Below are 9,126 nucleotides of genomic sequence, written 5' to 3' on the forward strand. Positions count from 1 at the left end.
GGGAAAGAGCTGGACTTGCACACTGAAAGTGCCACTCAGCAGAGCCTCTTCTAGTCACGGAAGCTGTGTTGAGTAATGCCACGGACTGCAGCATAGCACTGCAGCCTCTGTCCTTGGCAGAGGCGACTGGTGGTGGTGGACTAAAGGTACGTTATTAGACCTTAAATAATTTTACAGTAGTAGTGTAATTAGGATTCTTGTAATATTCTATTCTGAGAAATGTTTTGTTGATTTTTGTTGTTACTATGTGATCTCAGGGGTTTTTTTTATTTTTGGGGGGATTTTTTTTGCTTGGCATCATCAAAACAGCCGTTGTGGGTGACATCCAGATCGTATGACTGTGTACAAAAACTTGTGAGGCTTCATCCGTCAGAAGATGTTGACTTTCTTCTGTAGATAACAAACATGCCAGATTATTCAATTTCTGGGTATATAATGTTAACAAATTCTTGTTGTCATTGTCTGGCCTCAAACACAGGAACAGTGTATCAGAAACACAGCAGTAATTGTAGTCTGGTTGCTTGTTAATTTACTTTTTTCACTAGCATAAATCCATTTGAGACTATGACCAACTTGGTTTTAAAAAAGACAAGTTTTCAGGCAGGAAAAACTAGATTACAAACACTTAAACGCTAACCCATGCCAATGTCCTTGACCCCATGCTGTGTAAATGACTGCTTCCAGTTCCTGCTAGCAGTTGTGCTGTGGTGGTGTCCCCATCAACACCAGTGTTCATGATGGACATACACAGCAAGTCACAGACGGAGAACATTAGCTGGTGTAAATGGTCGTGGCCCAGATGACTAGAGGGAGAAGTATGGATACTGGATGCTTCGTCTCTATTGCCTCAGGGCTAACCGCACACGCTAGATGCCACACTTCTAAAATCATCAGGAAATTTCCTAGGGGCCAAAATTGTTCCTTGACTCGTGGAAAAGGTCTTGAAAATGAAGGAGGATCTGTAACGTGTTTTAACTTGGCCCACAGAGCTAGAACGTTTGGGAATCCTGTTACCATTTCTGCAGCATTTGTTGTGCCCGCTTCTCTGCATTTCCTGGTGGGATGTCCTCTCCAGCATGTGCCTGCAGAACTGTGCCACTGTACAATGCTCCTTGGCCCCTTCCCCTACAAGAGACGTAGATGTCTGCTGCGCTGTGCAAGGTGGGGTCATGATTGATTTCCTGGGAGCTATGGTCTCCTGTTCCTTGTGGGACTCCCACCTAACCTGCAGCTAGAGAAGAGCATCCAGGTAATGGAAAAAAAGCTTGTCTGCATGTATGGGAGGTTAACATAGTCTTTTTTCTTTCCCAGCAGTTGTTAAAATAGAGGACAGATGGAAGGAGAACAAAGCTTGTTGTTGTGAAGGAAAGAACGTGTCACAGCTGGGATGTATTTCCTCACAAGCTGGACAGGATCTTTGCGAGAAGATCTGAATAACTGATGCCGAGTCTGCTGGGCATAACCAACACATGCTGTCAGCTCTGTTTAAAATCTTTCTTGATTATATGCTAAATAGGGATCAAGGGTCAAGCGAGCGGCATACACAGAGACTTCACTACCCTGCAGCCAGTATGGAGAGAGACATCATCTGCCTAACTTCCCAACTAAGTGAAGAAGCCACCACCCCGTTTCAAGGGAGATACTCGGAAGGGGCAAAGCAATCTCATTGCTGTACAGACCTCAACTCTGTAGATGTGAAAATAACCGCGCACAACCTAACAGCCAAAACTCCTCTTAATGCAGTTTGCAGCTTTCAACATGCATGACATACCTTGGAAAGAGCAGGAGGGATGTTACAGAGTTCCTGTAACGGGATACACCCCTTAGCCAACGCAGGTCAGCTGCCCAGGCTGACTCCAAACCGCTAATGGCCTGCAGACCATGGCAGGGCTAGAAGTCTGTCCCTGCAAAACCAGGACATCTGGTCTGCAGCTTTATGTTACAGCTGAATTTACTGTACGTGGTCTATTTCACCTACATGAAAGGCTATTTCTTTCTTTTTTTTTGCTATCCCTAAATCCAGTTTTGTTCAGCTCCAGGTCTGCATTTCCCTAACTGACCATGGATGGGGAGCTGTGGGGTCTCCCATGACATGCCTCTGCCCCAGCTTATAGCATTTCGTGCCTGTATTGCTCTGTGCTGCATCCTGTGCCTCCACTTCTCAAGGACTCTGTAATTGTACCAGTTTGGTATTTCTCAGCCCTGTATTGTATTAGCATAAACACCTCATTATACATAGAATTACTATTACCCCATACAGAGACAAATAGAATTAAAACAAATTACTATAGGTACCTGGTCAGTTAGAGAAATTGCTGTCACAGGAGGAAGCAAAACAAAGCTACAGGCAGATCAAGAAAAGTTCAGACAAAGCAGGCCCTTGTCCTGAAGCTCTGCAGGCTCAGCACAAAGCCAGTGGCCTGTTGCTAGCGTTGGCAGTGCCACATTACCAGGCTGCACTGCTGCACAGCTCAGCATTTCTTGCCAACCTCTCCCGGAGTGAGGCACACTATCGTGGGGGGAGTCCTTCAAATTTTTAAGATGTGGTACGTCCAGTGCAGGTCCATATGTCTCTAGCTGAGTGTTTGCCGATGAAAGAGATTATCCAGATTTTGGAAGTTTTAGAGATCAGTATCTATGAGAGGAGCAGCAAAGGAAACAACAGTTCTTGGGTTTTTGTTTGGTTTTGCTTTTTTTTTAATCTCCTGTATCATCCTATACCAAATTAAGGCACTAATATATATTTCAGGACCTTTCCTACCTCTAGTACCATGCTGCCAAAATAGAGCCGAAGGTTTGAATCATTTGTGTCAAAGGCACGAGAAAATCACACTTGTAAGATAATCCTCTCAGCACTGTAATCTTTTCATTTCAGTGGTTTGTAATACACAGGGGGTAGTACGCAGATGGAACTAGTTTACAAGCACTCCTTCATGTGAATTCTTTTAAAAAAAGGGCTTTTAAAGTAAGATCCATTTCACTGAAGCCTTTAATGCCATCATAACAGAAGGAGACAGAACAGTATGGAAAGACATCTCTAACTCGATTTTCAAAACCGCTGTGTGGTAGAAAGGAAGCCCGTAGGATTGAGATTATGTGCAGCTACTGAAAGGAATTCTCTGTATTTCATTCCATGTTGAGAAGTAGGAAAATAACCTGTAATTTTAGAACTAGGATAGATGTTTTATTTTGTTTTTAATTTTGCATTTCCAAAGCTGCAGGGAAAAAGAAGCATCTTTGTGTTTCATTATTTCAGTGATGGCTGGCTGGCCATGTGCAGTAAGATTCATGCCAGAGCCAAAGCACTTTGAGTTCATCAGAACTCGACATTACGATTTACCTGAAATTGTGTTGCTGAAAGCTTTTTTGCCAGAAATTTAAAGTGTGTTTTTGCCTCAATTTGCAGTGAAAAAACAACACAAGATTGCCTTTGAAAGGGAAAGTCCATGAAACTACTCTCCTTCTTACATGTCAGCAGACTTTCCCCCCCCATCACCTCAAAGTGAAAGAGTCATACGGATGTGATTTTTGCTAAAATCGAAATAAGCTCTGAGCTACAAGGGCTGCAGCATCTGAGCCTGTTATTTATATCTTGCTAATATCTGAAAAATGCATGTTTTGCTGTCAAACCCCAGAGAAAGTGGGATTTGGCAGTTTCTCCTAGTCAACATTTGCAAAGCCACAGAAGCTCACATGCAAGCTCTAGCTAGACTCTCCTGTCTCAGTGGTCTGCTTCCTCCAGAAATGAAGAGCATGCCCAACTGGATGCTGGATGATGATACTGCAAAAAACAATCCAAAAGCCAAGCTGTAGGAGCCAGGAGATAGTGGAGAAGGAATCTGTCTTCATCTTTATCCCACATAGGTGTCCTGTGAGAGCTGTGGGCTCAGATCAATACCCCAGGCTGTGATGACAAATCCCTCTCTGCTGAGAGTTACGAATGTCTATGAGAGCTTTGCTCCCTTGGAAGATTTAGGGGGGGAAATGGACACCAAACTACCTTGGGCTTGCCTGGAGGCTGTCAAAGGCATCTGTGCGTTTGGGCAGGGAATGCATGCATTTATTTTAAGGAAGACATTCTCCTGGGCACCTGAAATTTGGAGATTTATGAAGATGCACCAGCTTAGGCAGGAGTTTTGATCTACTTGAGGGTAGGGAGGATCTACAGAAGGATCCGTACAGACTGGATCAGTGGGCAAAGGCCAATTTTATGAGGTTCAACGAGACCAAGTGCTGAGTCCTACATCTGTGCTATATGGGCACTTGTGTTGCTTGGCAGCAGTTCTGCTTTCAGCTGGAAGGTGTTAGGGCCACCCCATGCCTCTCCTTCACCCCAGGCTTTGGTCATGAGTCCCAGCAAAGTTAAAGCCCTCATCAGGAGGTTGGCAAACGTGTTGGCAGAGGCAGTCTTGCTGGACGTTGCCAACAACATCACCACTTACCTTCCTGTCCTCACCCATCAGTGAGGGTGCCCAAAATCTGAACGGCTTCTTGCAACACTGGGTGTGAACTGCAAGGCATGACAATTCATAGCTTGTGGTATTTGTTACTCTGAGATTTTCACAAGGGCCAAATGTTTAATGGGTTCAAAGAGGGGGTAGACAAATTAATGGAGAATAGCTCTATAGGTGTGACCTCCAGCTAAGGAAGCTTGGAAATGTCTGGTTGCTGAAGGGCAGATGGGGGAGAGCTCTACAGGCACGCCCTATGCTTGCACCCCAATGGTGGCTGCTGGCCACTGTGGGAATTAAGAGACTGGTCCAGCAGACCTTTGGGCTGACCCACACAAACTGTTTTTGAACTTCAAGTGTTCTTATGATGCTGTAATTCTATAGGAGGGAGAGCTAGAAGGTAATTTATATTGCCTAAATGCCAGCATCTGTTAACATTAGGTGGTCTGACATTCCTTCAGCATCTCTCTGAGGACAGCGCAGCTAACTCCTGTGTAGCTCTATGCAGATACCTGGGGTGTCCTTGGTGGTTAAAATGGCTCTAAGTACAAATGGCTGAGGTCTCACTCTTTCTCGGATGAGGACAGAATTGGGGTGGAGGGCCTCTTTGAACAGTAGTACTTTTAAAGGAGTTGAATGCTCACATTCTGGTGGTCACAAGCCACATGGTATTGGGACTGCAGCATTAAGACTGGGTAAGTGCCAGTACTTGACATTAATCTGTTTTGAGAGCTGGCCCTGGGTCTTTAGTCTGCTGACTCATCCCCCTCTGAATCTGCTCTTCGCAGCCAGAGAACAAGATCTTCGCTGATGAAACAGCAGCTCATATACCAAGGTGGAACAAATACAGAGGATCCTGACTATAACTAACCCATCTGGGTGACAAAAGTAACTTCTCAAGTGACCAGGTCATGGCGAGAAGGGGGCTTGAGACATCTCTCATCTGAGTAGACCAATGGTGTATATCACTAGCGTGTTGATGACTAAAGCAAATTAGAAGGTGGCTGTTGGGGTGAATAGGCCTGTGTTGAATCATGCTGCCATGTCAAGCATGCCCTGGCAGAGAAAAGCGTCTGACTCACATACCACTGTTAAGTTTCTGGAGACAGGAACTAAAAAGTCCATCATAATTTAGTGAGGAAGATCCAGAGAACAACAATAAAAAGTACATCCTATTTGTGGTTATTTTAGAAATGGTACCACACAGACTGAAGCAATAGCTGCAGTCAGTCAGGCTCCATGGGCTGACAAGCGTAGCATTCCCCTCACAGGCAGCTAATACAGCTTCTCCCTGCTGCCTCCAGCTGCTCCTGCAGCCAATGCTTTGCCCATGTCCTAGTAAAAAGAGTCTCTGTCCTCTCCCGTACAACTACTGATGTTGCTTCCTTACCACTGTCTCCTCTCCTGCCTACCTGTGCCTGCATGATCCCACATACCTGTAAAAACACACATTTCAGAGGGCTGGCAGTAACACCAAAAAATGATCAAGGCTTCCCCTCTTGGCTCGTGCCTGTGCCAAGAGCAGAGACTTCACAAGCACTCTTCCACAGCCTGTTCCAGCACTTTCTGATCGTCTTTAGCGAGGCCTCTTTGAGGAGCAGCTAACTGAAATCCCCTCCTCTCTGGTTTTGGCTCCCTCCTCTTCGCCCTCTTCACCAAGAACAGATTGTTCTGTTTTTTATTGCAGCAAGCTGCAGACTGCTTTCCTGTTCTTCCTTACGTCTTCCCCTCTGCAATAATCAAGCACGGCTTTTCAGCAGCAAAATGTATTTGATGCTACTAAGTGCTGGGTCCATTTAACTGTTTTCTTCTCTGGAGGAAAGAGCAGAGAAGTTTCTCATGCTCGTCAGACCTCTGTTGCACTGTTTGACTGTGATTTACAGAAGCTTGTCAATATTTTCAAGAAATGTGAGAGAATTAAAAAAAAAACCAAAACCCAAACACTACAACATTATTTTCCACTTAGCCTGGAATCTTCAAAAAAAATTAATGTTTCATTATTTCAAGACATAGGATAAAAATGTTTGATTTTTTGTAAACATTAGTTGCTGAACTTAAAAAGCTGAAGTATCTAGTGCTTTCATTTTCCATTCTTGAACTGAAAACAGATATGTAGTAGACTTGCCATAAAAAACCTTTTCAAAATAACTCCCCCTTTTACTAGGATGCTTCTGATCTCAAATCAGCTTAAAAAACTTGCCAAGTGACACACGCCTTTAACAACATATGTAATGTTAAAAAAAAAAATGAATCCATTTGTGCTTCCCCGGAGTGAGGGCAGAAGGTAAGGTAAGACAAGGTGTGAAGGCAAGGAATGCCAAAGATGTGTAGCCGGGCAGAGTGATCCCTCCATTAAGCAGGTGCTGCTGGCATCACACGCTCTCCAGGCTGGAAAGGCTTCTCGTCCTGGAAGGACGAGGATCACTGCTGTGGGGTCACAGCCGCAGGGAGAGAGCTGCCTGCGTCTCTGTTATCAGTGGCACTGGGGACCATCTCCAGCAGGCAGGTTGGGTGTGACCACCCTCTTTGGAAGGAGTGCAGTAGCACGGGCATGGTTGGCGTATGCCAGCTGGTCTCAACTCCAGAGAACAATCATGAGCACAAGTAATTTCAACTGGATAAATACAAGCCTCACAGGAAGACAGCATTTTTGGATATGAAAGCATTTTTTTTGCACTGGGAGTTAAATTTAAATGGATTATAGCTTTTTGTAAGATGGGAATACTTTTCCCTTGACAATGTTATTTACCATGGGGATTTCTTTTTTGGTACATGTGAAACTTTATCAATTCTGATGGCAGGAAACCCCCTAAAGGTTTATCCTGTAAAATTAGCCTTCTTTGTATATAGTGTTCTAATACGTTGCACTTGCCTTTTTTTTTTTAACCTGCTAATTTACTTTTATTGAAAATTAAACACCATGCTGTTTCCCCGACCAAGTGCAAGCAGACGTGTTGATACCTTCACTTCTCACTGCTGGAGAACTCTGCTGTGATGGTCACTGGTAGCACGTTAAGGAACAATGCTAATGCATGAAACTAACTATGGCAAAATACCCAGTGCCTTCTCTCTTTTCTCTGAGACAATTTTTGTAATGCTTATAAGCACTTCTTATACCTTCCCTCATGCCTAAACTCAACAAGAAACATGCATTTTTTGAAACTTAATTTGACAACATCTCAGTCTCTCTCAGGAATGTATAGATCATGTTAGACTTCATAAATTTTTTGCTGGGTAGATTCAGTCCTGTGCTGAACCAGTGACTGAACAGGCAGCTCAGGCGATTCAGACTGAACAAAACCAAAAATCAAACAGGTCTGCGTTCAGAGCTAGTCAGAAAATGAAGAGGAAAAATTTCAGAGTTCTGATGAAATCTCTATCTCCTTTATGACAAATGCTGAATTCACTGAGCTCTTGGAGTTCCGTGCACAGTAACAGAGCAGGTACAATCAAATAAGCTTTAATCACAGGCTGATGCAATCTGAGACACCTGAAAGCACATTAATAATTGTTCAGATTTGTGACTCATTAGCCAGCTCAGACATGGCACAGTCCATTTTTCAGAGGAGTGCGTGGAAGGTAAACTTAATGTCCGTCTGTGCCTGTTTATGCCTGGGCTCACTGGCAGCAGAACAGGCAGCAGAAGGCAGTTGAGAATCCAGATGTTAAATTAATGTATTCGTCTACTACCAAGAGACTGAAACAGCCTTTCTGTTCCGACCTATGTGCACTCCTCTGAAAGCCAATGCAAATTCTGCATCTGAAGAATCCCTTTCCTCAGGTGGGATGCTGAATTTTAAGGTCCAAATCATAATTCAGTGAAAATTATTTGCCTGGTCTCAGCACCTCCCTTTTGTCTTTGCAGTGTGTGCTGGCAGACGGCAGGGGCTGCTCCTCCTGCACTGGCAACCTGGGTTATGTTCAGCTCCCCTCATCTCTTCTGTATTCCCAGGAGGCCTCTGGAGATCAATTCACAAAACAAAGACAGCAGACAGGGAGATGTCACATTGTCACAAAGTCAATATTTTTGAATCACTGAATGATAGTAATTGTTTCCTGCTTGTGCATTAATGTACAATCTGTTGCAGGATGAGAGAGATAAAGCATATACAAAGTCTTGCACAAGCTACGGTTTAGTACCAGGAAGTACCTGTTGATGAAAGATAAGCAGCCTGCCAGGACGCAAATGTTATTACTCTAGTAATCGCCTAAAATAATTTTCAGCTCTTGTCAGGAAACAATGCACTTATTTGTTCCTGCTGGGTTTCGTGGACATGGGCATGGGTTTCATCCATGGGCAGAGCCAGGCTCTCTCTCCACTTCCATGTGCTTTTGCACCGACTTGTACAAACTGCCATTGCCATCAGCTCTGGTCCTGGTGTTCAGCTTGCTGCTGCTTCAAGAGGGCCAGAGAGCATAACACAGCTATTTTTTACACCTAAGGAGTCTATCAAGTCACTGATTCCTTCTCCAAGTGCTACACTAAGTCACTGATAATGTCTGTGACCTTCTGCAGGCAGAGTTGTTAATAGCCGTGTCTAGGCAGAGAGCAATTTTTCCTCATCATATGGTTGTTTAACCTTTTCATTTTTCTTCTTGCTGCAAATGAACACAATCTCAGCACCTCCCCAGAGGTTCTCGCCACCAGCGGGTCCTCAAAATAGCAATTAATCAG

Source organism: Buceros rhinoceros, unplaced genomic scaffold, assembly GCF_000710305.1.
Source record: "Buceros rhinoceros silvestris isolate BGI_N320 unplaced genomic scaffold, ASM71030v1 scaffold18000, whole genome shotgun sequence".
Taxonomy (NCBI): domain Eukaryota; kingdom Metazoa; phylum Chordata; class Aves; order Bucerotiformes; family Bucerotidae; genus Buceros; species Buceros rhinoceros.